This window comes from Palaemon carinicauda, unplaced genomic scaffold (genome assembly GCF_036898095.1).
Source record: "Palaemon carinicauda isolate YSFRI2023 unplaced genomic scaffold, ASM3689809v2 scaffold377, whole genome shotgun sequence".
Lineage (NCBI taxonomy): Eukaryota > Metazoa > Arthropoda > Malacostraca > Decapoda > Palaemonidae > Palaemon > Palaemon carinicauda.
The window spans coordinates 34350-56877 of record NW_027171449.1 but is presented as its reverse complement, the minus strand read 5'-3'; the positions used below and the strand labels follow the sequence as shown (position 1 = coordinate 56877).

The 22528-nt window shown below is 39.5% G+C and overlaps 1 long non-coding RNA gene across 6 annotated transcripts in view; it reads left to right on the top strand.

Moving 5' to 3' along the window:
* Nucleotides 1–12456, top strand: part of LOC137636748 (uncharacterized) — a 32207-nt gene extending 19751 nt beyond the window's left edge. For 4 of the 6 annotated variants that reach the window (XR_011043204.1, XR_011043203.1, XR_011043201.1 and 1 more), the window contains exons 3-4: nt 3052–9521; nt 11272–12456. This is a non-coding gene — a long non-coding RNA (uncharacterized lncRNA). The remainder of the gene's footprint in view (nt 1–3051; nt 9522–11271) is intronic. The other 2 variants (XR_011043205.1, XR_011043202.1) reach the window with 2 other exon arrangements.
* The last annotated feature ends 10072 nt before the right edge of the window (nt 12457–22528 follow it).

Here is a 22528-nt window from a genome sequence, read left to right as displayed (position 1 = left end):
AAGGGAATGTGGCTCTCAAAGATTTGACTACGGTCTTTCTCTTCTCGAGGTCGTTCACCTTTACAACAACATAGTACTATTGGGAGAAGTTTTCGGTCGCGACTTAAACTGTGACCTGTGTTTGCGACATCCAATAGGCCTAAGCTTATAATATTTGTCTATAGTATTTGTTTTTTTTTTCAGGAAACCTTAGAATTAATAAATTTGTTACATTTTATTTCAGAACTTTGTTTTAATCCGGAAAAAACTTATTATCGGCTGATTAGCACTCTGACTTTAGGCAAGGTTGCCACCTCGCAGTTAAAGTCTAATGGCTAATCTACATGAATAACTCCAGGTCAGTATTAGTTAGGGAATAATACAAATTGTATCTGAATTTGTCATTTTCAGTGACGTGGTTTGTTTTTAGCAGTAGATTTTTTTTCTATTACGTGTTTTATGAAAATAACTGTAGTTGTCCCGATGCAAGATACAAACTAGCAGGGGTGTGTTTACCCACTGCCTCTGCCAGCATTAGTGAATAACCGTCTCTTTTTATTTCTGCTGGGTAAAGTGTAGACGTGTCTCACTCTCCCGTTAGCCTAAACTGGCTGGAACTAATTTCTTTTCTCTTTTTCTGTTTGAGGTGTGACTACCTGTGAGGTCTAACCATGCCACTTTGTCCAGGCCGTGAAGGGCGCCATTGCAGCACCTTCATGTCCTCGGAGGAGACATCCTCACAGTCTCTGCCGTTCGTGCCGAAGTCATTCGTGTTCAAAGGAATCTCCTCGTGTGTATCATGAGTGGTCGCCCTCCCAGTGGGTGAGGTCTGGTAGGCGAAAGAAGTTTAAAATGGATTCTCCACCTTCGAGGTCAGGATGTGTAGGTATATGCAGTACCTTGTGTTCCAATGTATTGTAACCACTGACTACTCTCTCAGGAGTTACTCTAGTTTCAACTTGCGACCAGAAAATGTTTCACCCAACCAGGACTGCTTTCCAAGGAAAAGGCGTAAAGCCTCAGGCTGGTAACATGCCCCCAGGGTATATTCCCTGCGCAAAGCAACCTTCCACCGTCTTTAACCCACAATGCACCAAGAAGAAGGCTGTGTCAGGCCTGGTACTCTGGTCGTTGCCCAGTGTAGACCTAAAGTTGTTCCGTAACTGGAATACAAACCACGCTATTTATTAGGGGTTATACTTTCGGCGGAGCTGAAATGACGAGCCATTAAAATTTACCGAGGGTTAACTACCCACACCACTAATTAGTGGGGGTAGGGGTGGGGTAGCTTGCTACCACTCGCGTTCACACACCTGCGATTTAGTCACTTTACCTTTGGCTTGGATCGAGAGCGGTTGTTTCCTCTCTCCCTCCTCGCCTAATCTGGACTGCCATTAATTTTTGTCTTTTAACTTTTTTTTCTCTTATACTTGTGTCTATATATGAAAACATTCTTAAAGTTTATGTATATTTATGTGTATAGAAATGTGATAAGTTTCCTTTTCAGAGTGTGCGATACATATACGACAAAGACACGTGTACATTAGCAAGGCCAGCACAGTTCCACTTGGTGGGGAAGGACCTCTCCCTCTTTGGTCCATCGGTCTTCCTGTCGGCATTTAACCGTTAACTCGGCCGCCGCAGGGGAATCGTCATCGCCTGGACCCTCTTCATTCATCTATTGTCTTTGTCATCGTCGCCCACGTCATTAAGTTTAGGTCATCGTCATCAAAGTCGTGGTGGTGGATGTCATCGTCTTTGGAAGTCATCAGAGTCTTCGTCATATATAATTTTCCCAGTACAGTAGTATAGTTTTTCAGGAAACCTTAAAATTAATATTTTTGTTACGTTATTATTTTACAGAACTTAATTTTAATCAGGAAAAATGCAGAAATATTTGTTTTTTCTCTTTTCAGAATATGATCTACATGGTGATCCGAGCATCATCGAAGAAATTGGTTTGTAATAAATGGGAACAGCACGGGGATAGTCTTGCCAATAAAATGAGGGAAGTAACAAATATCATATCACCTTGGAGGTATAACATGATACCCCGAAAATGGGAGGCGACTCTTTGTCGTCTCCGTATTGGTCAAACACGGTCGACACACGAGTTTCTGCGGAAGGGCCAACACCAACCGTATTGCGAGGACTGTTTAGTACCTATAACAGTGAGGCATTTGTTGACCGAATGCCCTAATTGTAATAACTTGAGAAATAGATATCTGTTTGAGACTTGAGGTGAGGAGGGCAGGGTCATCCTTGCCAAGATTCTTGGACATGATGTGTCCTACTATGTGAGCGGCATTTTTAGATTTATTTCAGAAGCAGCTCTTCTGAAAACTATTTTAACTGTTATAATGACTTAACTTTTATGGTTTTAATTGAATTCTTTTATTTTTCATATATAATAAATGCTATCGGCGTCAATGACCTTTGATGTCAGGATGCCAGAAAACTTTCAATCAATCAATCATATTCTCGCCTATGGGTAGCAGTGGCAGGTGATGTAACTGCACCATATTGGTTCTCTCTCTGCTTCCCCTCTCACCGGTGTACCTGTTGACATGGAAACGGATACAGTACACGTGTGCTTGGGTCATCAAAAACCAAGCAAAGATGAAAGCGGCTTGAACTGCTTCCCAAAAACCCCATGGATCAGGGAGACGAAGACGTACGTCGGCAATATCCGCCCTACTTGATGCGCATTTACTTGACTGCCCAGCGTTTGTTTAAAATAATATATTTGTCTGTGACGATGACAGACGGAAAGAAAAAAGATTGCCACAGAATAATCCATAGAAAACAAAGTGTATTACTTGAATGGACGGACCCCCTCTGACTAGTTTGGTCTACGAAAGGCAAACCTTTTGGATGGTAAGATCCGAGTATCCACTTGTAGAGGATTCAGTTTTGTATTGCTTGGTAAATTTTTTTTTGAAAATTTATGAAATTCTGTAATGGATTTTGACATTTGACATTTATATAAGGTGGAGACAGTTGGTTGACATGCGACATCCTGTACTTTTCTTAATGGTGTGTGTTTTTTATAATAATTTTTGTTCATTTCAGGTGTATTTAGACATTGCATGAATATGCATACTTATACCAAGGCACTTCCCCCAATTTTGGGGGGTAGCCGACATCAACAAATGAAACAAAAACGAAAAAGGGGACCTCCACTCTCTACGTTCCTCCCAGCCTGACAAGGGACTCAACCGAGTTCAGCTGGTACTGCTAGGGTGCCACAGCCCACCCTTGTCTCAAACTAGCAAGCTGTGTTGTACAGTATGTTACTGGGATGTCAGTGTACAACCACTCCAAACTTTGGTGATATTGAATCGTAGAGAAACATTTGGTTCCATTTGTTATTTTTCTGAAAATGTTATACGTGTTATGAGGTATTTTGGGATTTTCGTCCATTGCAAATATTTTTTAAGCTAGTCTTAATTTGTTAGGACCAAAGTGTAAAACCTGAAAGTCTTTCAGTTGGTAAAAAGGAAAAGGAATGAGAATGAAGATAGTCAGACCTTACCACCTGTTGGTTTGTGTATCATAAATTGATTAACTTAACTTGGAGGTGCTTTACATTATTTATGCAATAAATTTGGTTAGTTCTACACGAAGGCAAACCCTCTGCTTTTTAATAGGTGCATGATTTCAGCGAAGCACAAAATTCAGATATTGGAATTTCTAACAAGTTGAGGTAGTTGGTGTTGGGTAACCGGGTAACCCCCCACCCCTGTGCACTGCCATCTCACATAGTAACCACTTTGTCTTCAGCTACCAAGTAGTAGGCTTACAGGCGTGCTCTCGGTACTAGCAGACTTAGCTTTTTTGCACTTAATCTTTTTCATTGCAGATTGGTGTGTGTTTGGCGAAGGGAGAAAGCACGTTTAGGCATGCCTTCCTGTCCAGGTGTTCTCGGATGTAGGTGTGGAACCTTTGAGCGTGACCTCTGTTGATCCACATTCTTTGTGTCCCTCTGGGTGGTTGTGGCCGATATGGTAACGTGCCAGACTGGGGTATAACTCCTGCTCAAACTTGATAGTTCCTTTGGTCGCTACAACCTCACCATCCTTGTGAGCTAAGGATGGGGGTTTGGTGGAGCCTATTGTTCATAGCTATGTTGTACAAATTTGAGTCTTTTATGCAAATAACCCCTTTAATCACTTATTTTACAGATGTATCAAGTTGACGTAATGTTTTTATTTATATAGACACACTTTCATCATTACGGTGTAAGCGTTGCCCTTTTCATTTCTGCATATTGCGGCACTTTTGGAGGGCGGGGAAATCTTTTCGGTCTCCTCCCCTTTTGACGCCGGACAACCTATATGCTGGTGACCTCCCCCTTTCTCAGAGTGCAGTGACCCATCCTCTTCCGTAAGAGTGTCGTCTTCGTGTGGATACTCTTCTCCATTGAGACATAGATGTTGCTCACTTCCTGCGAGTTCATCTTAGGAGCTTGGCTTCGGTCTTGCTGCTCTTCGCTGACGACGCTGCACTCCTTCGTTCTACGGTGGCAGCCGGCAGAGGGAGTATATAGTCTGAGGCATGTTCCTGGGCCTCATCTGTTTAATTTCAAATTAAATTGTTTTAAGACTTAACTTTTGTATAGCAATAACGATGCCGATATCAGTTCTGTGATGGCAGCTGGCGGAGGAAGTGCATAATCTTAAGCATGTTCTGAGGCCTCTTGGGGAACACCTTTCCTGTCTGCGGGTTAGGCTGTTCTCTGAATTGGTTTTTCTTTAGCTAGTTAATTTCAAATAAAATTTTTTCTAATCTAACTTTGGTACAGCACTAACGACACCGCACTTTCGTTCTGCAATGGCAGCTGGCAGAGGGAGTGCATAGCCCTTAGCATGTTCCTGTACCTTTCGGGGGACACCTTTCCTGTCCATGGGTTTATTTGTTCTCCTAAAGGGCTTTTTTCTTTTCATTCTTGTTGGTTTTCCTTGGCGCTAGCAACACGGTATTTCTTCTTTCGGCTCTGTCACCCGTCGTAAGGAGTGCCAAGTCAGATTTTCCTGTTCCTGCCTATTCACCACCTTCTTTGCCTGCTTCAGTTACCAGTTCCTGATCATCACGCTAAGACGTCCTTTCCCGTACGCAGGGTTGGTCATCTCTAGAGCTGTTGCTGACTAGAACTCCTCAGAGATCTCAGGAGGTGACACCAAAAACGAGCTTCGGCTACGTTTCACGGCAAACGCTCGATGTCGACCTTCAACTTGAGCTAGAGCTCATTGATGGGAAGCAGACAATGCCTCCAGGTATTGGAACTTTCCTTACCAAGGAGTCCCTCCACCAACTGCTGTTCTAGGCAGTATTGCCGACAGCAGCAACAGAGGTTGGTCGCCTTTCCTTTATGCAAGAGAGACTTGCTTCACCTGTTTGATTTCCTCTTCGGGGGATTCCTCCGGCTGGAGTTGGATTTCTCCATGCCCCGCCTTTTGAGCAATTTTCGTCTCACCCAGTTGCATCATCTTGCCTAGCGGACTCGCCTCTCCAGGTTGACTAATCTCATCTAGTGGAAGTGCCTCACCCATTCCTGCTGCAGCTATGCGCGATCAATGTCGGTTTCTGATCGACAGCGATCACCCGTCGGTTCGTGATCGCGGGAGCTCACGATCGCCCACGATCTGTCAGCTTGCGATCACCCGTCGGTTCGTGATCACCCACGGTTGCCCAGCAGCTCCTGGTCGTCCATGTTTCCCCATCAGCTTGCCATCACCCACAAACGCCAGTCAGCTCTCTTCCGGGTTTCTGGTGTCCCAACAATTGCTTTCAGCACCTGACGTTTTCCTTTACGCATGATCGCTCGCACTTCAAAACCTACGAGGTAACACAGACCAGCTTGTATCCGGCCTCTGCCCAGTTCTAATCTTCTTGTGCCTCTGCTGGCAACTCGTCAAAACCTCTGGTAGTAACCACTAGTCAGTGTCTCACTACCCAGCTTGCTACTTCTCTTTCCGAGGTAAAGTTGCTCTTCCGACTTGCGGGTAGATTCGCCAACGGCTACCGAAGAATCTCTTAAGCCTTGTCCTTTGGTGCGTTTTTTCCGACTTTGTTCAACGGAGAACTTCGCGGGGTTGGTGTCGCAGAACTCTACCAGCTACAATCCTCGCTTTGAGCAAGCTCACTGCTCTTCCAAGCATGACTCTCCTCTGTTCATCAGTGTCTCTCCTCATCTAGACGACACAGATCGTCATCCTTCAGTCTCTTCAAGTTGCGCTACTTCAGTAGTGCTTCTCTTGACCTGCAGTCGAGGGAGTTAAGCACACACTCCCTTCTTGGAACCCAACCTAGCACTCTCCATCGATGGGTAGGGTAAAGCACAATTGTCAACATTGGCACTTAATACCTCACTCGCCACTTAGAACTACTTGTTTCACACAAGTACTGTACAATGTTTTCGGTTCCCGATGTTTTCATCTTCTTTGGGGCTTTGACAAACCCTGTTATACAGAGATGGTTATTCTTAGGCATGTTCATCATCATCAGCCTGCAGAAGTTTCCTCAGATCAACGGGGTCCAATGTCGAAGATGGTGGTAGTCTCTAACTTATATGAGACACGCTTTCAGCCAGAATTGGTTAAATCTCAAGAGCCACCGTTTAACTGTGGTTCATCAAGCCCGCATCGGACTCCTTCAAATCCAATCTCTTTAGGGGCAGCCAGATCCCAGGGATTCAGCATGAGGAATCGCCCTTTTTTCTGGTCTACGGGCCCCAGGTAGGAAACGGACCTGAGAAGAGGATTGACAAAAGAGAATCTCCGCCGAGGAGTCGACCTCCTCGTCCCTTCCCCAGATTTGACGCTCTCTTCACATGCTGCAAAAGTTGACCCCACGTGCTGTACCACCCGGCCTCTGGTCAGAATCTGAATGGTACTATCATTTAGATCTCCTAGAGATGAGTGCAGCCTTGCAGCAGATACATCAATCCCTGTTTTATTAGTTTGTTCCGTAACTGGAATACCAAGTGTTTTATTAGTTTGTTCCGTAACTGGAATGCCAAGTGTTTTATTAGTTTGTTCCGTAACTGGAATGCCAAGTGTTTTATTAGTTTGTTCCGTAACTGGAATGCCAAGTGTTTTATTAGTTTGTTCCGTAACTGGAATGCCAAGTGTTTTATTAGTTTGTTCCGTAACTGGAATGCCAAGTGTTTTATTAGTTTGTTCCGTAACTGGAATGCCAAGTGTTTTATTAGTTTGTTCCGTAACTGGAATGCCAAGTGTTTTATTAGTTTGTTCCGTAACTGGAATACCAAGTGTTTTATTAGTTTGTTCCGTAACTGGAATACCAAGTGTTTTATTAGTTTGTTCCGTAACTGGAATACCAAGTGTTTTATTAGTTTGTTCCGTAACTGGAATACAAGGCGTTTTATTAGTTTGTTCCGTAACTGGAATACAAAGCTACGCTATTTAGGGGTATTATATGATAAATAGCTAAGGGTTGTATCGTTAGGAAAAATACAAATTGTCTATAAATTTGTCATATTTAGTTATTGATAATTTGAGATTTATGTTTTCTGTTGGATATTTTTGCATCTCCGAATGAGGACCTGCATAGTGAGTAATTTGTAACATTCTTTCATGGCCCAGGTTAAGACTCCGTTTCTCCGGGAAGCCACGTTGGGAACCCTCGAGAGATTTTCAAGGTCTCTGATGAATTGAGGACCCAGTTTGTTTAGAACTTCCTTCTTGTATGCTTTAGTAATCTTTTGTGTTCAGTTGTTCTTGGTGATGCTGTGGTAGTCGTTTGTAATCCCCATATCAGGAAGTAATTCTACCTTGTAAATCATTGAATTCCATTTGTTATTCACAAATTCGAGAAGACAATGAGTAAGCTGAATGGCTTTTGTAATGTCAATTGTTTGGGTAGCTTTGATGATTTGTCTATGTAGCCCAATATTTAGGTTCTGTTTTTATCTGAGAGTAATGTAAATACTATTGTCAGAAATATTCATTGCTGCTTGTTTCCTCCTCCATCTATGAAGAGTCTTAACCCAATCATCAATATCTTTGCGGTTACAAGTTGAGAATCCCTCATACAAAGTTGTTTTGATCAAAAGCGTTAAGGATTTCAGAATAGCCCTGTACTGTCGAGTTCACAATTCCCATGTTTTATTCTGACAAAACTTGCATAATATATCTTACTGAGTGGCAACTGTTCCTCTTGGAAATAATTACTCACACTGGGCCAAAACTCAACTGCATCCATGCAGTGAAGAACATAGTTACCCGGGATTTATTACCAGCCCTCCACATCAAATAGTTGTCCCTCGTCATGTGGTTTCTTCCTGAAAAACCTGGAGATTTTGGAATGGTAAATAAGTAAGGGATTGATCTTAAGGTCCCCAGTTGCATTACCAAACCTCCTCAGAGTTAGTGTATCTTTCATAAGTTTATACCCAGGCAATGCCCTATCTTTGTGTGGTATAAATCCTCCTCGGGCTTTTCCAAGAGAGGCCCTTTTACCCCCAATGGACGTACTGGTACGGTCCACAAAACTCCTCCCTTTACCCCCCATGGATGTACCAGTACGTCCTTGCAAAAAACTGCTTTTTTAAATTTTTTTTTGCACATCTTCGATAACTTTTTGAGAAACTTCAGGCATTTTCCAAAAGAATGAGACCAACCTGACCTCTCTTTGACGAAAATTTAGGTTGTTAGAGCAATTAAAAAAAATATATTGCAAAATGTGCTTGAAAAAGAAAACGCCTGGAGGTTAAGAGTTGGAAAGTTCCAAATAGCTTGGGGATAAAAGGGTTAAAAAGCTCATTAATCTTACTGTATAAAACAAATACTTCTATGGTTGAAAATTGTTTGAATACGGAACTCTTCGGAGTCTGGGTAGTTTGATCTCTTGTACTACTGTAGTGGTTGTGTAGATTGCTGATTTAGCCTCCCCAGTTCCAGCGCTGTCCTGTGTGTCTCGGATATTACAATTCAGTCTAATCTTGCCACTAAGCATCATGTATGCTTTTAGCTCTCTTCTTAAGAACTCTGTAAATCAGTATCGAAACTTCACAGTCATGTTTAGCCTAACAGCTCTCCCCTAAAGGTTTGGTCCTGAATGAGAAGGGGCTTATCAGTTAGGCAATGGTAACGAGGGAGACCAGCCTATTACAGATGAGAGTGGAGTTAGATCTAATGAGTTAGGAGAGGAAGAGAGTAAAAGGTTTTCCTGTATGATAAGTTGATCACAAATTTAACATACAAACAGGTTCACTTCAAACAGATTGACTTTGGTTTGTATTAGAGAAAGAACTGAGGGATGTATGCAAAAAACCTTTTAAAAGTTGCGATCTGTATTTTATTCTATTGTTTTTAAAATCATAATTATTACCCTTGCAGTTGACACTTAATATTCCATGTTCTTGATTTTCTCATTATCTTTCAGGTGTAGGCTATAGCCAGCCAAAGTCCCCCACGACCATCGCCAGTGGGATACGACTACAAGCGGATGTTCGTAATGCCAATCTAACAGGATATTCGGCCTTACTTCGTGGACATTTATACTGAGCTAATATATAGGTACAGTAGATACTCATTTCATTATCTCTTCTATCCATAACTGTACCCCTTTATTTTTTATTCATATTGACCTCTTTTCTTGCTTTTCCTCCCCATCTTGCTACCTGACCTACCTTGACATTTTACCTCGCAGTGCAGTGCGTTTTTTGCCTTATTGCACCCCAGTTTAGAATGGCCTTCTCTGTCCAATGCTGGGCCATGTGGACAAAAATTAAAAGTCCAACCCTGATATTAACAGATAGAATTCTCCCACAGGAATCAATAAAGATCTTAGGATTTTATTACTAGTCTAAAAAAAAAGAAATTCATTACTGAAATATATTTGAAATTACGGAAAATACTGTTGAAGTTTATGAGCGTATTCACACTTGCAATTGATTAATCTATATAAATATTTTTGATTTGAATAGATACAGTATTCTCACGTTGATACAAAAAACATCACAATGTTCATTTAAAAAGGCACACTATTGCTAATTTTTCATAGAAATTCTCTTTTTCTTGCCATCTAAGACAACCTTAGGTTTTTATGATGAGAAAAACCTCGTTCTAATCAGCCAATTTAATAGACAAGATTAATGTACAAAATAGTACTACCTATTTTATGATCTGTTATATTTTCGTATAATCTTGATAAACTACCCTTTGATATTTTGAAGTTATGGTAAACAATGCGCATGTCAAACAATTTTGTTTGCAATGGTCTTGTATTATTTGGTCTTTTAAGTTTTCTGTACTCTTCAATCTATTCAAATCATTGATTGATATACAGTATGTTGTGTCAGGACTGAAATGGTACGTCCATGTGTTAACCCTTTTAATCCCAAAGGACGTACTGGTACGTTTCACAAAAGCCATCCCTTTACCCCCATGGACGTACCGGTACGACCTTGCAAAAAAATGCTATAAAATTTTTTTTTTTTTCATATTTTTGATAATTTTTTGAGAAAATTCAGGTATTTTCCAAGAAAATGAGACCAACCTGACCTGTCTATGACAAAAATTAAGGCTGTTAGAGCAATTTTGAAAAAATGTGCTGGGAAAAAAATAACCCCTTGGTACGTTTCACAAAAGCCATCCCTTTACCCCCATGGACGAACCGGTACGTCCTCGCAAAAAAATGCTATAAAAATTTTTTTCATAATTTTGATAATTTTTTGAGAAAATTCAGGCATTTTCCAAGAAAATGAGACCAACCTGACCTCTCTATGACAAAAATTAAGGCTGTTAGAGCAATTTAAAAAAGATATACTGCAAAATGTGCTGGGAAAAAAACAACCCCCTAGGGGTTTAGGGTTGGAAAATTCCAAAGAGCCTCGGTGTAAAAGGGTTAAGGATAGATGGTGGCGAGGGAGTGAGTAGGGCTTGGGAAGAACTTGTTAAGGGGAGAAGATTGACGGGGAGGTAGGGAATTAGATTGTGAGATAAGGTGAAGGATAATATAGAGAGGAGAGGTGTGGTGGAAGAGGAGAATGCCTTTGTTAATTTAGGGATAACAGTGGGAAAGAATTTCTTGATGATTTTGTAGTGGAGAGGGGTGCGGCTAAACTTGGTGGTCTATTCTCTTGAATTGTTAGTCACTATGACAAGATGTTAATTTAATTCACTTAAAGAGGCAGCTGCTTAAGTTTTATCAGTCTGGTAATGAAGCACTTTTACTATTTCATACGAAGAATTTATACTAAACTGATAGTTGAGGAAATGAAGGTACAGTAGTGACCCTTTTGATAACGTTTCTGTTTTATTACAGGAAATACATCTGAGAGAGATTAACCTACGTAGACCTCGATCAACTTAAGCGATCCCTGCAGTACCACTCAGTGTCTCATCAATGTCAAGATGTTGCTAAAAGCTGAATAATATTGTTCTTGGTTACCCTGGCCAACTTTCCTTCTGTCACGTACTCTCTACACTTTCTTTTGACTCAATTTTGAAACGACATCTAAATTAACTATGTGAACTTGAAGTAGTTAAACTCCAGTATCAGTTCAAAGGACGTATAGGGTTCAGTGTTCTCACCACTGATGTCTGTCTTGTGCCCTTTCCAACTCCTGGGTAGTCATAACCATTTTGTGCATGTGAAGTGTAACCGGAGTTGGTTAGGACGAGGATAAAAATATGGGGCATTATGGGATCAGTCCATTGAATTAATTAAATTTGTTTTTCTCCCTTTTCATGATGTTTTGAAATGTATTTCAAATACTAGGAGTTATAATTAAAATCATATATGTAATTGGTAAGTTAAGTAAAATGGCATCTGATTGTGAAAAGACAACTTTTGAACAAGACTTTAGTAATTTTGTTAAATTCAATCTAAGAATTTGTAATGAATTTAGTGATTTGGATAAATTTACCCTTTGATTTGACAAATTATTTTTGAATATATTTAGTAATTTGGTAAAATTTATACTTTGATTTGCCAAAGTGAATTTTTTGTATTTTATGGGACTTGAATAATTTGTATTTTATGGGAAACTTATGATTGCTTTTTGTTTTTATTCCAAGTATTCAAATGTTAACTTGGTTTATGGTATTTTTAGCTAGTCAATTGAGGTTTTATCATTGAATAACTAATTCACTGTATATCATAACTAATTGATTTTTATAAAATACTCCTGATGTTCCAATTGCTTCTCTCTGGAATCTTAATTTCATCGACATTTTTACCCCTAAAACTTAAAGAATTTCCTGATTTATTTCCTTTCAATAGGCTTTATACTTTTAGTAAAGTGATGAGACTGGAGCGGTCCATGGCAATAACTGTTTAGTACCTCTTACAGTGAGGCATTTGTTGACCGAATGCCCCAATTATAACAACCTAAGGAATAGATATTTGTTTGAGGCTCGAGGTGAGGGTGGCAGGTTCATCCTTGCCAAGATTCTTGGAAATGATGTGTCCTACTATGCAAGTGGCATTTTTAGATTTATTTCAGAAGCAGGTCTTCTGAAAACTATTTAACTTTTATGATTTTAATTGAATACTTTTATTTTTTATTTTATTTTTTATTTTTGTATACAAATTAAATGTTACCGGCATCAATGACCTTAGATGTCAGGATGCCTGAAAACTTTCAATCAATCAATCAATCATAGCAATAACCAACGGCTTGTGCTAGCCACACATTAGTGTCTTTCAGTTACCATTTCAGATTTTGGGTTTTGATCGTCGTATATTATTAGCAGTACCAGCCGAACACGGTCGAGTCCCTTGTCAGGCTGGGTGGAACATAGAGAGGAGAGGTCCCCTTTTCTGTTTCATTTGTTTGATGTTGGCTACCCCCCAAAATTGGGGAGAGTAGGAGAGGTCCCCTTTTCTGTTAAATTTGTTTGATGTTGGCTACCCCCCAAATTTGGGGGGAGTAGGAGAGGTCCCCTTTTCTGTTAAATTTGTTTGATGTTGGCTACCCCCCAAAATTGGGGGGAGTAGGAGAGGTCCCTCCCCTTTTCTGTTAAATTTGTTTGATGTTGGCTACCCCCCAAAATTGGGGGGAGTAGGAGAGGTCCCTCCCCTTTTCTGTTAAATTTGTTTGATGTTGGCTACCCCCCAAAATTGGGGGGAGTAGGAGAGGTCCCCTTTTCTGTTAAATTTGTTTGATGTTGGCTACCCCCCAAAATTGGGCGAGTACCTTGGTATATATGTATGCATATTATCGTGCCAATGACAAAAACTCACATTAGGGCATTTCAATTGCTTCCCTTGAGCTCTTGATCCGAGCAGTGAGGGCCCAGTTTTGCCCTCATTGGATGTGTTCCATTGTTTATAGTGTTGCCCCACATGGGCATTCAGGGTTGATGACTAATTCCCATGTGTGGTGGATATCTCTAGGTTTGCACAGTTCCACCCTTTGTTTAAGTTACCCAGTCCTCCTGGTGAGGGTTATTCCGCACTGGATGGCCGTCGATCACTTTCCCTACTTTTGTAGCCTGTGAGCAGCTGCCCGGTTTGCTTATGGTCCATCCTCTGTTGCAAAGTTTTAGCGGGATTTCAGTCTTCGCCTTGCCTCCTAGTGATAATGGAATGGGTGGCGGGGGTCATTAATTTGTTTCGTCTTTTAATTTTTTGCTAGCGTTTCTCATCAGATGTGGGGATGAGATGCTGACCACTATAAAGAATTTAGGTTGCCTGTAATAATCAGACATGGCTGATTTAGCTCTGTTTAGAGATGTCTTTCTCTGGGTTTAATGCTACAGCATAAATTATTCAGGGAATAGTTTCTGGGTGATCATGATCCGCATACACTCTTGCTTTCCATCATGGACAGTACTGCGATTTGAATAATCATTGTGATGATTGTCAAGGCCTCTTGTGGAAAAGTATTTTTCTATAGTTGCTGACCAAATTGAAAGCTCAAGGCGGTAAAGGAAACTTTCTTTTAGTTCAGGGGGAAATCCAGCTCTTTATCTTGTTAGTGATGAACTTCACAGCTCTTGATTTTATTCTCAAGTCCAGCAAGTCTAAAATTAAAGGCAATGATTCTGAAGTAACCTCTTCTGTTTCAGACCCTAACCTGACTTCTGAAGTCAGATGTGGATGTTCTAGTGTTCTATATAGTAAGGGTTCTGATGGTGTATAGCACATTGCAGATTTGAGATCCTCTCGCAGTGTCTCTTGATTCATTATTTAGTTTTGACCTTTCTAAAGCAAAATTCTCGTCTTCTGCAATCCTAGGTCCTGTTTTAAACAAATTGAATTGTGAGGCAGAAGACCGAGATCCTAATATCCCTCCACTTGCTTAAGTAAATGCTTTTAAGCAACCTCATATTTCCTGCCTAGCTGTGTTGGCTTATCGTACGATTCCTCTAGCACCAAATGTATCTTGTTTTTGTACACATCAGTTGCTTGCAAGCTCAGCCACTAGTTCATCAGTGTTAATCCCAACTGGGTAATTGTATGTCTAGTAGCTTAGCTGATGAAGTGAGTCTTTAAAATAAATCCACAGCAGCTCCCATGCAATGCTGTAAACAAACAAGAAGACCAGTTTAAATTACCGTCTCTGGTCATCCTTCTGAACAGGTAAATAGAAAAAGAAGAAAATAGGCCGGAACAATGAGGTGGTATGTTTCTTACATAACCTTTCAGAAAAAAATATTCAAATAAGTAAAATGAATTCTGATGCTGCTTCTCCTTCCAAGTCTTCGGAGACTGCTATTTCTAAGATTTATACACTTGATTTTGCCTTTTTCTTTTAGATAGAATCGATAAATTAACTATCTTCTATCTTAGCGTTATCCCAACGTGAAGGCATTGGTGGTCTGATGCACTTTATAATTTGGCAGAGGTTTTTACGATAGCGTGCCGTTGCAGTCATCAACCACAGTTATTGGCAGTGTGTCTAACCTAAGACTAAATAGTCCAACTGAATGGCAGCAGTTCCACATTTATTGGCAGTGGGCCAAACCTTTTACTACAAAGCAAGACTGCAGGGTAGCAACTGTTCTTTCAGTCGCTTTCTCAGAGACGCAGGATGTACCGTGGTAGTATTCTTACACCTCTAGCCTAGAATGTTGAAATAACTTGCCATCTCAAGTGCAAAGTTATATTGGTACTTTTAATTCTCATTAGCGTTGAGGATTTCTATACCACAAAGAACTTCCGACTTATTTAAGACAATCATTAGTTCATTATGCATGTTACATAAGATTTTTCATAACTCTGACCATCCTTTACATTCAGATCTCCCTGGACAATTCTATCCTGTTCGTAATACTAGGCAGGCAGTTAATTCTAATAGCCAAGCCTTCTCCATCACGAGGCTCAATACTACGCAGTACTCTAGAAGTTTTATTCCAGCTGTTACCAAGTTGTGGAATGATCTTCCTAATTGGGTGGTTGAATCAGTAGAACTTGAAAAGTTCAAAGTTTGAGCAAATGCTTTTTTGTTGACCAGGCGGACATGAGTCTTTTTGTAGTTTATTTATGACATATTTGTTTTTTATGTTGTTAATAGTTTATATGTGACATGTCTGTTTTGACGTTGTTACTTATTTTAGAATGATATATTGTTAATTTGTTCTCTTCATTTATTTATTTCCTTATTTCCTTTCCTCACTGGGCTATTTTTCCCTGTTGGAGCCCCTGGGCTTATAGCATCTTGCTTTTCCAACTAGGGTTGTAGCTTGGATAGTAATAATAATAATAATAATAGTAATAGTAATCATCATATACCAAAGCTTGTTCTAGATTGATTTAATCCCCGTCCTTGAGCCAATTGTTTATGCCAATAGACGTCTTTAAATTTCCAGTTTGAAAGTTGGCTCTCTAAACAAATGCTGTTTTTGGTTAATAAAGTAGGAAGTATTTTTGAAGTGCTCTACTTTTCTGACTTTTAAGTAGGAGTTACTCTCTTAAAATACTCTGCTTTGCAGATGCTTAAGTAATACTCTTGAAATACTCTACTTTGCAGATGCTTAAGTATGGGATACATGTAAGTTTTCTTGAAATACTCTACTTTGCAGATGCTTAAGTATGGGATACATGTAAGTTTTCTTGAAATACTCTACTTTGCAGATGCTTAAGTATGGGATACATGTAAGTTTTCTTGAAATACTCTACTTTGCAGATGCTTAAGTATGGGATACATCTAAGTTTTCTTGAAATACTCTACTTTGCAGATGCTTAAGTATGGGATACATCTAAGTTTTCTTGAAATACTCTACTTTGCAGATGCTTAAGTATGGGATACATGTAAGTTTTCTTGAAATACTCTACTTTGCAGATGCTTAAGTATGGGATACATGTAAGTTTTCTTGAAATACTCTACTTTGCAGATGCTTAAGTATGGGATACATGTAAGTTTTCTTGAAATACCCTACTTTGCAGATGCTTAAGTAGTAGTTACGTCTAAGCTTTCTTGAGAAGCTAAATTTTTAGGTTTGATAATTGATTGTAGGCTTACGTGGGTTTCTCACTTAAAAGCGTTAAAAGCTGTGTGTGTTGAAGCTCTGAATATCTTGAAAGTATTGTCCCATACATCATGGGGGCAGACCGCAATACTATTTTAAAATTATACAAGGCCTTGATTTTTTCCAAAATTAGTTATGGTTGTGAAATATTTTCTTCAGCCACACCAAGCCGGTTAAAAATATTAGACTCGATACATCATGCAGATATTAGATTGTCTACTGGAGCTTTTAAAACCTCGCCTATCCCAAGTCTCCTTGTTGATGCTGGAGAGTTACCTCTAGACCTTTACCGAATGTCTTCCATTATTCGGTATTAGTTTAGATTGCAAAGACTCCCTAACTCTCTAGCCTTTCAGACTGCAAGCCTTGTAAGACACGCATCATACTTTTAAGTTGCACCCAAAATCTCCTCAACCTTATGGCTTTCGGGTGAAACGATTATTAAATAGTCTGGATATAATTAGAAATAAGGTACTTCCATTCAAGGTATCATCAACGCCTCCATGGAAGTTACCAGAGATATCTTTTTGTAAATATTTTATTGGAGATAAGAAGATGTCAGACCTAGAAGCCAGGTGTCTTTTTAATGAACATGTTAAAGAACATAGAGGATCAACTTTTATCTATACTGATGGCTCCAAATCTGATGCTGGCGTTGGATTTGGAGTACATAGTAATGGTTTTAATTGTAGAAGTGCACTTCCTCTGACCGCTTCCATATTTACTGCCGAACTGTATGGCATATTAACCGCTATTGAGAAAATAGCGTTGGAGAAGGAGGGTAATTTTACAATTTTTAGTGATGCAAGGAGTGTCCTTCAAGCTATAGAAGTTTTTAATTCTAATAACCCTTTAGTTTTAAAGATTTTAGAATGGCTTTTTATTATTGGACAGAGAGGTATAACAGTTCAATTTTGTTGGGTTCCAGCACATGTAGGTGTGTCTGGGAATGAGAAGGCAGATTCACTGGCTAAGAAGGCTGTATCCGAGTTGCTGCAAGAAGGTATCCTATTCCCTGTAATGATTTCTTGCCTGACATCAAGAAATTGGTTTGCAATAAATGGCAACAGCAATGGGATAGCCTAGATGGGAATAAAATGCGAGAGGTAACAAATATCATATCTCCTTGGAGGTATAATATGATGCCCCGAAAATGGGAGAAGTCTCTTTGTCGTCTCCGTATCGGTCACACTCAGTTGACACACGAGTTTCTGCTGAAGGGCCAACTCCAACCGTATTGTGACGACTGTTTAGTACCTCTTAACAGTAAGGCATTTGTTGACCAAATGCCCCAATTATAACAACTTAAGGAATAGATATTTGTTTGAGGCTCGAGGTGAGGGTGGCAGGTTCATCCTTCCCAAGATTCTTGGAAATGATGTGTCCTACCATGCAAGTGGCATTTTTAGATTATTTCAGAAGCAGGTCTTCTGAAAAATATTCAACTTTTGACTTTAACTGAATACTCTTTTATTTTTTATTTTATTTTATTTTTTATTTTTGTATACATAAATTAAATGTTACCAGCGTCAATGTCCTCAGATGTCAGGATGCCTGAAAACTTTAAATCAATCAATCAATCTAAGCTTTCTTGAAATGAAATACTCTACTTTTCTGATTTTGAAGTAGGAGTTATTTTTAGTATTATAGGAAGAAAATTTTAATTTGGTTTGGAATTATCTGACCTGTTTATATAAAACTGTTTTAAGATAGGACTACTGAGGCTGTACCAACAGCCTTTGTATGTTTGGTGATTAAGAGATAAAAATAATTGTCTTTATGCTTGGGACAATGAGGCGCAGAAATATTTAATATTTCTATTTTTCCCTTATATTGAGTCTTATTTTGTATATAGATAAGTAGTTGCTCGAGTGGGTACCAATACTTAGTGATACTACGAGTCACTTTCTTATGATATCCAAGTCTCCGACTTTTAAAGTCTGCTTTGACGGTCTTGGAATTGTACCCAAAGGAAATCCTCTTGTATCCGAGGTATATCAGGATTCCACTCTTAGGCATTCCAGAAGAGTTTCTAACTAGACTCCAGATCTTATGAGAGAACAGTCGTCCTTTGCAAATCCCTACCGGTGGAATAGTTTCTCTCATGTTTGGGATGGCCTTTGTCCCAATCCTGGATTGCTAGCTGTAGTCAAAAGAGTCTACCTGATCCCTCCAGGCTCCAATTCTCCTTTGTCCAAGGAACCAGCCCTATTTCAGAATTATCTAGCAATACAGGATTGGCACAGATTTTGAAACAAAATTATGTAATTTATCTGGGAATTTGCAACGGGTTATACCAAGACCTCCAAAGATTGAGGGGGTTGAAACAAGTTGTAGATGTCTTGGCCCTTAAAATGATTAGTTCTCACAAAGTTTGCTATTGAAATTCCCTCCTCTTGAGGGTGATAAAGAGAAAAGACTTGTTTTCAACAGACTCCTAGATGCATATTTTCTCATACTTCCACAATTCATGGAAATATCTTCGTTTCATCAGTGGTTCAAAGATTTACCAATTTTAGTGCAATGTTTCATTCTCGGGCAGACCTTCAAGTGTTCACCATGATGATGGCCTCTCTTTCAGAATGGTTGAGGAATCATTGCCCGAGAGTTCTTTTATACCTAGATGATTGGCTACTTTTTGACAGGTATTGGATGATTGGCCATTATTTTTTTTGGAGTATTGGCCATTCTTTTGCATTTTTGGTATGATTGGCAATTTTTTTTTTGACAGATTTCTTGGATGATTGTCCATATTTTGACATTTGTTGGACAATTTTCTATTTTTTTTCTTACACTCTTGGATAGTTGGCTATTTTTGAAAAAAACTAATTTGAATGATTAAATTTTTACGTTCTCTTTTTTGTGAAAACATTGAAATTTCGGCTGTTAAGGGATACAGATCCATGCATAATTCCGTACTTGAGTATTTGATATTAGATCTCGTCTTTTCAGGTATTATGGTGTGTGTATTTAGTGCTTTTTAGTATTGCAGGACCTCCAGTAGTCATGTCTAATTTATGGAATTTTGATGTGTCCGTAGTTTTACAGTATTTAAAGGTTCAACTTTTAACCTTTGAAAAAATTTTTGATTAAAGTTCTCATTGGTAAAACACATCCTGTTAGTGTTGGCTTGAGCTAATTGCTTAAATGAACTCCAAGCAATGCCTTCTATGTAGGGTTTGAGGAACGTAAGATGATGGTAACTCATTTGCTCAATTTCAGAGCTAAATATTATTTTGGGACTAAGAGTTTGCCACAATTCTTTCAAATTCTCTCTTGGAAAAGTATGAGAGATTATCAGAAAACAGATTTATAGTTCCAGATTATTTGGCAAAATCTTTGAATATTAGAAGTAGTGTTCCTAATTTATTTTTCTGGTATTACAGTAGAATTCCAAATTGTCTTCTCCAAAAATGCAATGTCATTTCTTGTTAAGAGTTTTGACATCAAAATTTCACAAAGAATTTGATCAAAGTCTAATGAAAGTCCTGAAGGTTAGTGTTCCTATTGTAAGGCAGCGACAACTCTTAATTTTTGCAGAAATTTTACTTCGGAAAGGGTTTTGGCCACAGCTCTATTTCATACCAAGTTGGTTTTCCTTCGCTATGCCTTACTGTGAAGATTCCTGGCTTTATCACCATGATTATGGAGCTTTAGGTCCTATATTTCAATGCTCACCATAGGGAATGGTTAAATTCTGTTTCTCCTACTGATTACGGCTTTAGGTTTGGACTGTACCTCTGAATCAGTCTGTGAGTAGATCATAAGTGAAGGTAATCACTGGTCTGATAACTTCTTGGACTGACTTTACACAAACTTCCCTGGTGTTGTGGTAAGTAAGGTTGGTTCTCCAGTTGGAATGTCTGATCATGCCTTGATTTCGTTAATGATTAGGACTGAGCAGCCAGTCCCTGGTGTGTCATGTAAGATGTATATAAAATCTCAAGCAGGCTAAAATGGTATTTTGGGTGATTGCATTTGAATTGATCACATTTGTATAGAAGTGTTGAGCCTGTTATTCTTTTGAATGAGAATGTAATCAACGTAATTGATAGGCATATCTCTTCTCGTGTGCTGAAGTACCGAGTGAAAGACAAACTCTGGTTCAATGATGATTGTAGACGTTCTTATTTGGAAGGGTAACAGATCAGATTTGAATTTTAATCACTTTGGCTAGTACTTATGTTTCAACTGAAAAGGAATAAAATTTAATCATAAAAGAAACCCTTCTGGTACATCCCAATAACATGAGTGGTTGGCTTCCCTTAAATATACACACTTTGGTGTAGACGTAATAGTTCCTCCTTTACTTAAACCAGAGGGCTCTGTCACGAACTGCCCAAACGAAAAGGCAACTCTTTTGGCTGATGTGTTTGACAGTAATCGGAATAATGAGAAACTGTCTCATCTTCCTCATTACTGTTTTCCTGAGGCTAACCTAACAAATTTGTTTTCGGTCTCTTGAAATTAAAACCCCCGTGTACTTTGATCATGTAGATGTAGACCTAAGTGGTGTTTTTCCTTTGTTTTTCTAAAAGTCTGCTGATTTCATAGCTCCAATATTGTTATTTTCCACTAGGTGTTTCTTTTTGCACTTTTGAGTGCCTTTTGGAAAAACTACCAAATAGGTTTGCTGAAGGTAATTATCTGTTCCCTAGTTTACAGTTGGCTGTTGCAAAGGCCTTGGAGCTTGTGATGTTCATACAATTTCCAATGCTATACAAAAAACCCTTTGTGTTAAGGAAATTTGCACGATTGGCCTTTATTTTAGTGCTGCTTTTGGTCATATTGATCATGAGGCCCTTGTTCTCAAACTAGAACTGCCAGGAGGTGGTGTCTCTTCTTACCATCTTTGTTGAATTTTTAAGTAACATTGCAAAGGGTGATAAGGTTTTCACTTGGTCATACTAGTCTCTCAGATTTTTGTCCCACTTGTTGGCGTTTCTCGGTACTCTGACCGGTTAGGCGCTAGGCCACTGTGCTACAAGCTTCTGAATTCTCTCAGGGCCAGGAAGGCGCAGTTTTTTGGAGTTCCCGTTTGCAAAGGGTGAGCTCACTCATCTTGTTTAGTTGGTTCACTGACTCTTACTGCATTTTCTTTTAGCCTCTGGGATTTTTCTTTTGACTTGTTGTATCCAGGCCTAGCCTTTCCTTCGACGGTGTGTTCGTTGGTCCGTTATGCTATATGCATTCATATGTTTTCATGTTAGCTTACGGTAGTTCTATCGTGTTCCCCTTTGCAAAGGGTGAGTTTTTTCCTGCTGGTGCACTGACAGTTGTGTGCTGCCGTATCCTAGCCTATGAGAATTTTAGATATAGTAAAGCTTCTCCATGGTGAGTCTTCCTGTAACTACCTTAAATCAATCAATCAATCCTGTTACTGATACTGAACTTAATTTTATATATCATGTTGTGTTTTTACTATTGTTGTTGTGAGGCCTAATCCCTTCTGGGTTCTGGTCTTTCAGACCCGTCAGCATACCCCTTTATGTAAGAGTGAGTTGTCAGACTGACGTCATTGCTGGTATTTACGGCTTCGTCGTCTCCGACCTCATTCGATAGTGATGCGTCGCTATTTAAGGCAGTATGGCCTGTACCGCCACAACCTTTGCTTATTGCACGATGTTTCTGAGGGAAGTATAGTTGTCTGACTTTGCTGCCATTCTTACCAACACTGCTGTTACTGACGGCAGATGAAGCCTCGTATTGGGGATTATTCTTATTCCTCTGCTTTAGGAAGAGCCTTGGGAGATGGCAATGCTGTTACCTAAGTGTGCAGTTACTAATGGCAATTTTTGTACCATGATGGCAAATTATTTCTTCGTCGGCGAATCTATTGGGGGGCTTCTGACGTCATCAACCCTCATTTTCACTAACTATTGTGGCCTGGTATCACTGTTTGCCCGATCGTGTGGACAGGGCTTTACGGATGTGCTGCCACTGGTGACGGCAACACTGACTATCTTTTGGGCAAGGTGTTTTCTGCCGAATCCCTTGACCTCTTCTTGACCATCAGAAGACGACCCCGGTTTTCTTGCAACTTAGACCATGGTTCACTGCCTTAAGTCTTTCACAGTGCGTTTTCCTCTAGTAGTGACACTGTT